General features: G+C 43.6%; 1 long non-coding RNA gene across 1 annotated transcript in view; it reads right to left on the bottom strand.

The window, feature by feature from the left end:
- Positions 1-10,931, bottom strand: part of LOC310696633 — a 34,401-nt gene extending 23,470 nt beyond the window's left edge. The window contains exons 1-2 of the long non-coding RNA XR_014520663.1: positions 10,864-10,931; positions 9,466-9,596 (exon numbers count right to left, since the gene is read on the bottom strand). This is a non-coding gene — a long non-coding RNA (uncharacterized lncRNA). The remainder of the gene's footprint in view (positions 1-9,465; positions 9,597-10,863) is intronic.
- Between the last annotated feature and the right edge of the window lie 1,493 nt (positions 10,932-12,424).

Genomic DNA, 12,424 nt, shown 5'->3' with positions numbered 1-12,424 from the left:
GCTTTTGAACTCTCCAGAATTCTTATCTGGGTGTTTGGTATTGCAGGGCCTATATCAGGCTTCCTCAAGCTTGGCCCTCCAGATGTTTTTGGCCTACAACTCCCATGATCCCTAGCTAGCAGGACCAGTGATCAGGGATGATGGGAATTGTAGCCTCAAAACATCTGGAGGGCCAAGTTTGAGGAAGCCTGGTCTCTATTAATGGTCAGTCAGTTAAATTGCATCTGACCATTGCAGTGAGAAACGAGTGGACAGAGGACAGTAAGTTTTATGGCTCGTATTTAAAAAGTGGTTCAAAGGACTGATTTGAAACTTGACAGTGTGTGTGAGTTAAGCTTGAGAATGGTACTTCTGGAATGGTAATAATAATAATAATAATAATAATAATAATAATAATAATAATAGTAGTAGTAGTAGTAGTAGTAGTAGTAGTAGTAGTATTTGTACCCTGCCTATCTGACTGAGTTGCCCCAACCACTCTGGGTGGCTTCCAACACATATAAAAACATAATAAAATGTCAAACATAAAAAACTTACCAATACAGGGCTGCCTTCAGATGTCTTCTAAAGGTTTTATAGTCACTTATCTCCTTGACATCTGATGGGAGGGTGTTCCACAGGGTAGGTGCCACTCCTGGGAAGACCCTCTGCCTGCTTCCCTGTAACTTTACTTCTCACAGTGAGAGAACCACCAGAAAGCCCTCAGAGCTATATCTTAGTGGCCAGGCTGAACGCTGGGGATAGAGTTACTCCTTCAGATATATAGGACTGAGGCCATTTAGGTAGTTCCAGTTGCATGATAGCTAGTGGCTTATATACCCAAGGAGTCTATACCAGTGAACAAACAAATCTGGCATTCAGGTCTATTGCTCTGCCACTAACAGTGCTCCAGCTCCAACGTAGTGGTGAACCTGGAACCACTCACAGGATAGGATATTGCCTAAAGAGAGTCATTATTAAGGTGGTAGCCCTTAATAGCTGCAATTTTGCGGCATGTTCAAGCTTGAATGAACATGGAAAGCCCTTAACATGACATGAGAAATATAAAGGGTTTTTTTAGTTAATTGAATATGTCTTAAAATAAGAGTGTGGGAAAAGGTCACCAATTTAATAGATTAGGCAGCTATGGAGGTTGGTTTGCTTTAGAGCTACAGGCCCTTTTCCCATCAGCATCCCATAGGGAGAAGCTTTATGCAGAGTGAGACTATTAGTTCTCTCTATATAACTCTCTCTATACAGCATTAGACTATTAGTTCATGTAGCTCTGTATTGTCACCAAATGGTAAAAGAGATGTGGGCAGCACTCTGGTCTAAACCACTGAGCCTCTTGGGCTTGCCGATCGACAGGTCAGTGGTTCGAATCCCTGTGACACGGTGAGCTCCTTTTGTTCTGTCCCAGCACCTGCCAACCTAGCAGTTTGAAAGCACATCATTGCGAGTAGATAAATAGGTACTGCTGCAGTGGGAAGGTAAACGGCATTTCTGTGTACTCTGGTTTCCATCACTTTGTTCCATTACACCAGCAGCGGTTTAGTCCTGCTGGCCACATGACCCAGAATGCTGTCTGTGGACAAACACCGGCTCCCTCAGCCTGAAAGTGAGATGAGCACCACAACCCCATAGTCGCCTTTGACCCCGCAACCCCATAGTCGTCCTTCACCTTTTACCCTTTTACCATTACACCAACTAGTAGCAGCTGTCCAGTGTGTTGTCAAAATTATTTTCCACTTGTGCCTGGTGATGCCACAAACTGAAGCTGGGGTACTTTTGCATTCAAAGCATGCACTCCTCCAATAAGCTATGGCCTCTCCCCATCCTCATCACAATATGGCAGAGTTGAGGAATCTGTGGTCCTCCAGATTGTGCAGGACTCCAACTCTGGCACTCTGGCCTATGCTCAGGGATGATAGATTTATTCCAGCAACAGCAGGAGGAGCAAAGGTTTCTCACCCCTGTAATATGAGTTGACATAAGACTTTGGAATGTGGTAGCCAACAATTCTGATTCTCCACTTTGGGGGGATCTGTTTTGTGCAGGAATGGGTGTGCCTCCCCATGCCCTCTTACCACTTGGTTGATGTCATATGTGAGTGGAAAGATCCCATGAACTGAGTGTAGCTGATGTGTTCACTGCTTTGCGATCTGCTTTGGGCATGATTTGGAAAAGTGGCTTATAAATAAACTTGATGATAATACAGATAGGTGGCCGTGTTGGTCAGCCGTAGTTGAAACAATTTTTTTTAAAAGAATCCTTCCAGTAGCACCTTAGAGACCAACTAAGTTTGTTATTGGTATGAGCTTTTGTGTGCATGCACATTTCTTCAGGAGCACTCACATCACCTCTGAAATTACTTTAAGAAGAGATGCCCAGCTTGCTTTACTGGACAAAGCTAGGCCTCAGAACCAGGCCTTAAATCAAGACTAACTCCTGGAAGTCATGGATGAAATGTTTGGTGAGCAGTCCTATCTTTAATAAGATATATAGGCTTCAAGAAAGAGAAAGACATTAAGCTCTGTTTTGCTGAAATGCAAAATATATTTCAAATGACCATGCAGAAATCCTTTCCCCTTTTAACATTCTGTAAATGGGTGACAGGTTATTTCATCTTCTCTTCTTATTCTCTGGCGATCACTCAGCCAAATAAGATTGCCTTCCATGAACATGGTCTTAACAGTGACTCCATAAGTGACTGTGGAGGCCAGGTGACAGGTTATTTAGACATTTGTAGGTGAGTAGCATAAGGTATAGGTTGCAAAGAGTATAGAATTATAGAATCTTAGAGTTGGAAGGGATCCCAAGGTCATCTAGTCCAACCCCCTGCAATGCAGGAATCTCATCTAAAGCATCCATGACACAAGGCCATCCAACCTCTGCTTAAAAACCTCCAAGGAAGGAGAGTCTACCACCTCTCATGGGAGCCTGTTCTACTGCTGAACAGCTCTTACTGTCAGAAAGTTTTTTCCGAATGTTTAGTCGGAATCTCCTTTCTTGCAACTTGAAGCCATTGGTTTGAGTCCTACCCTACAGAGCAGGAGAAAACAAGCGTGTTCCCTCCTCCAGTGTGGTGTAGTGGTTAAGAGCGGTAGTCTCGTAATCTGGGAAACCGGGTTCGAGTCTCCGCTCCCCACATGCAGCTGCTGGGTGATCTTGGGCCAGTCACACTTCTTTGAAGTCTCTCAGCCCCACTCACCTCACAGAGTGTTTGTTGTGCGGGAGGAAGGGAAAGGAGAATGTTAGCCACTTTGAGACTCCTTAAAGGGAGTGAAAGGCGGGATATCAAATCCAAACTCTTCTTCTTCTTCCATCAGTTCTCCTGAACATATTCTCAAGACTCTTGGCAAACACACTTTTGCCAAGTGCTGTGAGGTGCAGTCCATCTCTCTTCAGAAGTCCTACCTCAAGGAAGCGGAGACCATGATCCAAGAAGTCAAATCTTTCCTGATGACCTCAACCTGTGCAGTGAGTGGTTTACCTCAAGTATTTTCCTCTCTCTTCTTGGGCCACAACCTTCAACAGGAAGGAGTGATGAAAAGACTACCTGTGCTCTAAGTCTCTTCAGCTCCCTGTCCAGTGTTTTATAGTCCCTTTATATGTCTGGCAGCATTATTTGTAAATGTTTTTTAGTGCTTGACCTGATGTTTTTTTGTGGTTGCTATAGTGATGGCCCATCTGTTTATAATATTTGAAAAGTAGTGATTCACTGTTCTTAAGAGAGAGACTATAACTAACACACAAATAGAAAATTAATTTGCTTCCTCCTCAACCCCCATTCCTTGTTTTATAACTTGGATGGATTCGTATAATTTTTAAGAAGAAAAACATGTTTTTCCCCTCCTAATTAGAATGACACACAAAAAAACCCCTTCTCCCTTGACTTCTTCCATTCTTTTGTTTTCTCAGATGTTTTTACTAGCAAGTATTATTAGAAAAGAAAAATAGGAGAAAAACCTGTGAACTGTGCAGTTATTAATAATGTGAAGGGATGGAATGATAGATGCCGTTGATTCATATGCACTAGCTCTTTTCTACCTGTTACATGGGGATGGAAAAACTGAATAGCTGCAGGCTTCATGGTTTCAGAACTGGGGATGGAATCCATTTCCAGCCCATGTTATTTTCCCCACCCCATGTAAATTCCCTTGTAACCCTAGGCTCTGGGATGTGGGTGGCGCTGTGGGTTAAACCACAGAGCCTAGGACTTGCTGATCAGAAGGTCAGCGGTTTGAATCCCCATGACAGAGTGAGCTCCCGTTGCTTGGTCCCTGCTCCTGCCAACCTAGCAGTTCGAAAGCACGTCAAAGTGCAAGTAGATAAATAGGTACCGCTCTGGCGGGAAGGTAAACAGCGTTTCCGTGCGCTGCTCTGGTTCGCCAGAAGCAGCTTAGTCATGCTGGCCACATGACCCGGAAGCTGTCTGCGGACAAATGCTGGCTCCCTCGGCCTATAGAGCGAGATGAGCGCTGCAACCCCAGAGTCGGTCACGACTGGACCTAATAGTCAGGGGTCCCTTTACCTTTAACCCTGGGCTCATTTAAGCTTCCCTTTGTGCTGCATTTCTAGGCACAGTTTCACGCTCCAAAGTTTTGTGTCAGTGGTGGTAGTGGTGTTTTCCTGCCCCAGCAACCTGCTTTTTACTGCTGAAAACAATTCCACAGAAAACCCAAATTGATGTTTGTTCTGATTCAGCATTTAAAAGTGAGCTTTCCTATTTTGGGGACCCTACCAATGACGCAGCTCCAATGTCAGCAGTGCAAAGACTGCAGAAGTTTCCACAGTGGGAGGAGGCATCTGATACTGGACTTCTCTCTCTCCAAAGCTGGAGATCCATAGCTTCCGCCAGCCTATAGGACACTTTCCCAGGGACCACAGGATTGCTGAAGGGCAAACAGGGTGCTCCTCCTCCAAAAATCCTACAGAACTTTGGACAGTGGCTGGCAAATGGTAGTGGAATGCTGAAGAACAGGAAGAGGGAAATGCTCAGGGGAGAGTCTTCACAACCTTTTATAAGCAACCTATTCCCCCAAACCTATTGGGCAACCTCATCCATGTGAATTGAACCCTCACACACTACCCTTCGAATGAAATCACACAAGGCTTCCTACTTCATTGAAATGCATCAACAATGCTCCAAGTTTATGGCTCAGAAGGATAATGTCTCATATCAGTTAAAACTTGCCACTTGACAGGCTGCAGATTCAGGTAAGGTCCAAGGCAGTTCCCAGTAGGTCCTATTGGCTGAGTTATAAAAGATGTTGTCTCAAGCAAGGATGATCATCTGAAGGCTGAAGAAAGCTGCCAGGACCTCAGGTTCCAGCGGCTTTGCCCCCACTTGGTAGAAGTGTCTGCAGCCTTTAAAGGGTCCACAGCTGATTCAGCAGCTTCATGCTCCTTCATGGCTGTGGAGCAGGAGAAGCAATGGTGAATCTAAGACTCAGGCTGGGAATTGTTGAGGAACATAATGTTGCAGAGCCTGTTGCATCAGGCCAATGGCCCATTCAGTCCAGCGTCCTGTTCTCACAGTGGCAAGCCTGTGGGAAATCATCAAGCGGGACCTGAGGACAACAGAACTATTCCCTTCTGTTGTTTCCAGCAACTGGTAGGGCAGATGCAAATGCTGAAGGCTACCAATGGAGTGGTGATGGTGGCATGTCACCTGCAACCTAGTTCTCCTCAGTCTGACACTGAGACCCTTGTCCTCATCCATAGGGCCAAAAGTGAGCCTTTGCAAGTAGTTTGCTGCAGGGATACCAGAGTGGTCAGGTCTAGTGCTTTACTATAAGAAAGGCCTGCAAAGCCCCACTGCCATTACAGATTCAGGATGGACCAAACCAAAGCAGTGGGAGGTCTTCATGACTGGTCCACACACCCAAGCAAACTTTGGCCGGAACCTCCCATCACTCTGCCTGGCTGATGAGTGCATAGGTGGCAAATACCCAAGTCTTACAAATAACTCCCTGCTCTGGGCCCAGAGCCAAGCGCGCACGTGCACACACACACACACACACACACACACAGATAAGCATAGCATCAAAGCAAGCCAATTAGCATGTATCGAAGCAAGTGTGAATAAACTTAGATGAGCTCATTGCTGCAACAACAACCAATTAATTTTGAGGTTATCATGGCTACTAAAATGGTGTTTGCAAGTCTTCTGGGAAAGTCTCAACTTTGGCTCAACACAGACCCTGCAGCAGGCGACATGGCAGAAGCCATGGCATCCAAGGCCCAAATAAACATGTCTAGGTTTGCCACCTTAAGAAAACAAAACATACCGCCTGAGATTTCTATCAAGCTGTTAAAAATATCCCACTTCCATGTGAGAAGCGCGGAGATATCTCATGCTGTGAGATGGAAGGGTATATATTTTTACAAGTTCTACCCAATGCAGCAGGAGCGGGAAGAAGTCATCACATGAATTTGTTTTTCTGAGATGAATGTAAGCTGTAAACCAGCTCCCAGGCCGTTCCAAGGGTGGAAGCAGACATACCTGTGCAGCTTTTGATGGATATGGATCTGATTACTCCTTCAGCCTGAATGAGGCAGCCTGGGTAAGAGATTTCCTGACCAACTGAGTGTACATGGGTCAACGGATCGGAGCAACTGTGTCTTGCAAAGATTTCGCTTTCATTACTGTAGCTTAGATTTCACAGGCAACGTATTTGGAATAGAAAGCACACTTTTCACATAGGAAACAGACATTTGGGCCCTTCAATTTCAGTGGGATAGTAATTTACCTTGGTACTACTTCCCAGGTAATTTGCTGCAAGCACTTTATTAAGCAGGGGCAAAGATCATTATCCCCATTTTTCTAGCATTAATCCCAAAGAGTGCATCATCTGTCACTAACTGTGCCATATAGAACTGCTCATTTTGTTTCCTTTCACTCACTCTGAAAGCAGAGCACAGAACACTCCCTTAGGCATGTTCATCAAAAACTGTGATCTGGCTGATTAAAATGCAGAGATACAAACATTCGTCTTTTATCTGGAGTCCATCATATCTGTATTGTTTGAATCTCATTAACACTGTGATTCCAGCCTTCCTTTAGTGTTGCTTTCCACTTTTCAGGCAGTGAATTCAATCACCACATCTTGTAATTTAGCATGTAGATTTCTCGTGTTAATTCCCGAGATAGCATTAGAAACAGGTAGACAGGTTTTCAAACGTTATCTTCTTCTTGGGGAGAAAAATATTGAGGGCATAGTGTGCAATAAAATGTCACTAAAAATGCATTGCCATTGCATGAGACTCATCACACCTTAACTATTTCTGAAACATACCTATGGTTCTTCATCATCTTATTTTTATGCCACGTTCCCATAGTTAAAGCTATGCTCAAGGTGGCTTACAACGTAAAAAGATTTGCATAATTACAACCACGGCAAAAGTAGTCACAAACAATAAACCCCGTCAAAAAGTACACAACCGAAATGAATAATTTCCATATAAATCATAAGATCTAAAAATAAAGATTACAAAAAATAATATCAGCAACAGTGACAAGCACCCCTAAACAATACATCAGCCTCAGCTTTTGTAGCTAGAATCAGTCAGGTCCCTACTCTCTCAGGCCAAGTGAAAAAAAACCTATGGTTGCTATTTGAACTTCTCTCCCATGCTCTATTCCGACATCATTGTTTGGGTCATTTTTCTTTTGCAATTGACATGTTTTGTTCTCTGAGTTCCCCTGCTTAATCCCTACCTGGACTTCACCACTCTTCAATTTTCATTCTGCTTTTAAATTTTAGGGATTTGCACCTGCAGGATGCCTTTGCTATGTTGATTCACAAAAATCCCCCCTACTTTAGTTCACTCCTTAGTTTTCCACTGGAATTTGTCGTTCAAAAATAAATATTAACTTTTGTGAGTATTTCAGTCATATCACCATAACATCAATAAATATGTTCTAGCTCTGGGAGCTCTTAATAATTGATAAGATATTAATTAAGTAAATATCTTCAACTCGGATTTTCCTTAATTGCTCCCTCTGCAGACAATTCTCCTTATTCCTAAAGAAGTAGAGTACCACTTTCATATTACCATGATAACCTTCCCCTATGTGGGTTCTCCTCTGATGTTGCCTCATTTGTCAGCTCAGAAACATACAGATAAGAAGTCCAATCACCCAACAATTTTTATTTTTATTTTAGCTTAGATCTAGATATTTTTCTGATGGTAGATTTGCATAAGCATAACATGTACCCATAGTGAAAGGGGTTTTGTGCATAACCAGCTAGGAAGCTTCTATTGTGGGACAGTGCATAAGAATTACAAATGTCTAGAAATAACAATGGAAGTTCTTAGGAAAATGTAACTTTTTCATTATAAATGGGCACCACCATGTTGCTGGAGGAGACTCTTGAGAGTCCCATGGACTGCAAGAAGATCAAACCTATCCATTCTGAAGGAAATCATCCCTGAGTGCTCACTGGAAGGACAGATCCTGAAGCTGAGACTCCAATACTTTGGCCACCTCATGAGAAGAGAAGACTCCCTGGAAAAGACCCTGATGTTGGGAAAGATGGAGGGCACAAGGAGAAGGGGACGACAGAGGATGAGATGGTTGGATAGTGTTCTCGAAGCTACCAGCATGAGTTTGACCAAACTGCGGGAGGCAGTGGAAGACAGGAGTGCCTGGCATGCTCTGGTCCATGGGGTCACGAAAAGTCGGACACTACGAAATGACTAAACAACAACAACATGTTGGCCACATGACCCAGAAAAGCTCTCTGAAGACAAACATCAGCTCCCTCAGCCTGAAAGTGAGATGGGCGCCACACCCCATAGTTGAATTTGACTAGACTTAACCATCCAGGGGTCCTTTACCTTTACTGTACAACATTGTGATTCTACTTGAACACAACACTTAATATTAATGGCTTAAAGCATTAAGTCCAACAAAAGTACAGTGTAATCCTTACCATGTCTACTCAGAAGCAAGTCTACTGAATTCAGTGGAGCTCGCTCCCTGTTAAGTGGGGCTAGGATTGCAACGTAAGTCATGATTAAGGTAAAGGTAAAGCTACCCCTGCCCGTATGGGCCAGTCTTGACAGACTCTAGGGTTGTGCGCTCATCTCACTCTATAGGCCGGGTCACGTGGCCAGCGTGACAAGCTGCATCTGGCGAGCCAGCGCAGCACACGGAAACGCTGTTTACCTTCCCGCTAGTAAGCGGGCCCTATTTATCTACTTGCACCTGGGGGTGCTTTCGAACTGCTAGGCTGGCAGGCACTGGGACTGAGCAACAGGAGCGCACCCTGCCACGGGGATTCGAACCGCCGACCTGACGATCGGCAAGTCCTAGGCGCTGAGGTTTTACCCACAGCGCCACCCGCGTCCCCAAAGTCATGATTAACTCCCCATCAAATAAGTAACTGACGTTCCATTTTCCTTTCTTCTTAAAATAATTTTATTAATGCCATATTATTACAATTCATTGCAAAGTACCATTTTCAACCAACTTACCTCTACTGACATCCTCTGGATAGAGTAACTGATTTCAAACCTTCTGCTAGGCACTGTGACCATTCATTTACTGAGTTCCCATGGATCAGCCTGTGAACGCCAGACCACAATGAGTCATAATCAGGCATATTCTAAGGAAGAAGAAAAAGCTGTTTAGCTTTCAAGAAGCTCCAATTAACCGCAGCAAGCAAAAAAAGAAAGTCCAATGTTACAGAAAAAGGAAATCAAAACCTAGGGTTTGAACTTTGGCGTCTGGCTCCAGTTGCAGTGGTTCAATCAGCATCTACTTTACACTGAATGTGTTAAGTTGTGGTTTGTATATCTGAATTTGGCAGCAGGCTTTCCCTAAGAATTCTTGAAAGCTCAGAAAGACCCTCATCTGCCCATTTTCCTTTTTGGAAACTTAGTAAGTTGAGAGTGGAATGCAGCTTCTGAACATATCAGAAATTCCATTCTCAGTGTCTGGTGGGGCAGTATTCCACCAGGTTTTACTTAGAGTAGACCTATTAAAATGTATGGACCTAACTTAAGCATGTAAGTTATTTCAACGGCTGAGATTCACCTAATGAACCTTGTCAGTGGAAGCCCTGCCCAAGGGCTCCTCCTTGCACAAAGGTGTGTCTTATTCCCTCACATCTGCTGAGTTTGGGTCTGGAGGGAGTCCAGAGAACCCCCAGAGCAGCATGTGGGGAAGGGGAGGGGATTGTTCCATGTGATAATCTACAATGCTTGCACAAGAAGAACAATCGGAAGACTGCAAGGTTGAATGCCATCCCCAGCGTTTTACTAATTACAGCCACTTTGGGATGGATATATTTTTTGGAAAAAACAGAGCGGAGAACCCCAAGCCTGGATCTACCTGCCTGAAATTTGGCATGGGTAATCCTCTGAGAACTAGGGGTGCAGGTAGTGCTGTGGGTTAAACCACAGAACCTAGGACTTGCCGATCAGAAGGTTGGCAGTTCGAATCCCCACTACGGGGTGGTGAGCTCCCGTTGCTCGGTCCCTGCTCCTGCCAACCTAGCAGTTCGAAAGCACATCAAAGTGCAAGTAGATAAATAGGTACCGCTCTGGTGGGAAGGTAAACGGCGTTTCCGTGCACTGCTCTGGTTTTCCAGAAGCGGCTTAGTCATGCTGGCCACATGACCCGGAAGCTGTATGCCGGCTCCCTCGGCCAATAATTCGAGATGAGAGCCGCAACCCCAAAGTCGGTCACGACTGGACCTAATGGTCAGGGGTCCCTTTACCTTTACCTCTAATCCTCTGAGAAGTTGGGGAGGCCCACTACGTCTGCAAAGCTTCATGCACCTATGGAATGAAACTAAAAACCCATGACCATTTTATGTTACAAATGTGTTTTGGGCGGAAAGCAAACTTCAAAGAAACCCTTCTGCTTACCTGTCTGGAATGTGGCAGTTTTGATCTCCATTTGGGGGGCTACTACACCAGCAGGTTTCATGCACCTTTGTGGAAAAAACCAAACTTTACAGCTATTTTGGTTTCCCAGTGCAAGTCAGTGGAAGGACGAAATCTTCAGTTTTTCCATTATTGCTTTGGATTCAGGGTGTAAGGTGAGCCCTCCTGCAAGTGTTCATGTAAGTGAATAAGGGCCTAATCCAAATCAATGGATCAGACCCTGAAGCAAAGCTGGACGACCTCATACAGCCATAACTAGCAGCCCTTTACTTTACACATGTCCTGATCTGAAAAGGCCCTATGGGAGACGTTATTGCAATATATCTTCCTCTGGACTTTGATTTCAAACCCTCCAACATTTTTCCGATGAAAATAGTGACCTCCCATTCCATAATGATAATTTTACTGTTTATACCCCACATATCTTACTGGTTTGCCCCAGCCACTCTGAACAGCTTCCAGCATATATAGAAACATAATAAAACATTAAAAAAAATTAAAAAAAACTTCCCTATACAGGATTGCCTTCAGATCACTCAGGGTTCGTATAACTCCATACCCTCCAACATTTCTCTTACGAAAATAGGGACATCCTAAGGAAATTTGGGACATTCTGGGATCAAACCAGAAACCAGGACAGCTTCTCTAAATCAAGGATGCCACTGGAAAATAGTGACACTTGGAGGGTCTGTGATTTCTACATGGCCACCCTGGGAAGATGCAGAGTAAATGTGCCTGATGAGATAGGTTGCCAAATTAAAGAAGGGCCATTCACAAACACCCTCTCCTTGACCTCAAAAGTAAAGTTAGTGCAACATTTTTTTAAAAAAATAAAACTTGCCCCTTTGAAAAAAATTTAATGCAATATATTTTCTCCTCAATTGATGGTGAATAGTCAAGAGACAAACACTGGAGAAATTTCCAGCCCTGCCTAGGAGAGAATATTCTGGAGTTCTAACAATAAAGCTAACACAAAGACGCTGGGGGACAAGGAGGGGAAATTAAAAAGGATCTGAAGTCATGATATGTATGCCTGTGTGTAAATAGACTTAGAAATTAATGTCTGAAATAAATGAAAAAATATTTTTAATGCAGGGAATTGGTCACGTGAACTGAGTTAGGCTTAAATTATGAGGGGAGGTGTGTGGGTCAATGAAATTTACAAGCCTCATCTCTAAATCCCCGATTTTAGCTATATTGTGATTTGAAAAACAGTAGGGGAAGGCAGCAAAAAAAAAAAAAAAAGGAACGCTTATGAGCTCCTTTCAGAAAATGTTTAGCTCCTGAATTGCTTCTTTATGACATGATACCAGTTAATAATGCTCGCAATGCTGTTCTATAAAATGATAGCAATATTTGAACCTAGTCAAATTCATTTTTTTGCATGAAAGGGCTGAGCTTCTATGTGACAAAAAAGCTAGTATTTTGTAGGTCTTGAATATGACAGAAAAATAACACAGAGTAGTGATAAATGAAGCAATTAAGTATCTTGTGCAAAGTGAAGGCAAAGATATAAAGAAAGAAATATCAGATCAAGAGCCTA

Source organism: Podarcis liolepis (genome assembly GCF_965112155.1).
Source record: "Podarcis liolepis genome assembly, chromosome: 17".
NCBI classification, from domain to species: domain Eukaryota; kingdom Metazoa; phylum Chordata; class Lepidosauria; order Squamata; family Lacertidae; genus Podarcis; species Podarcis liolepis.
The sequence above is the reverse complement of the archived record's forward strand: the minus strand, read 5'-3'. Positions and strand labels throughout refer to the sequence as shown.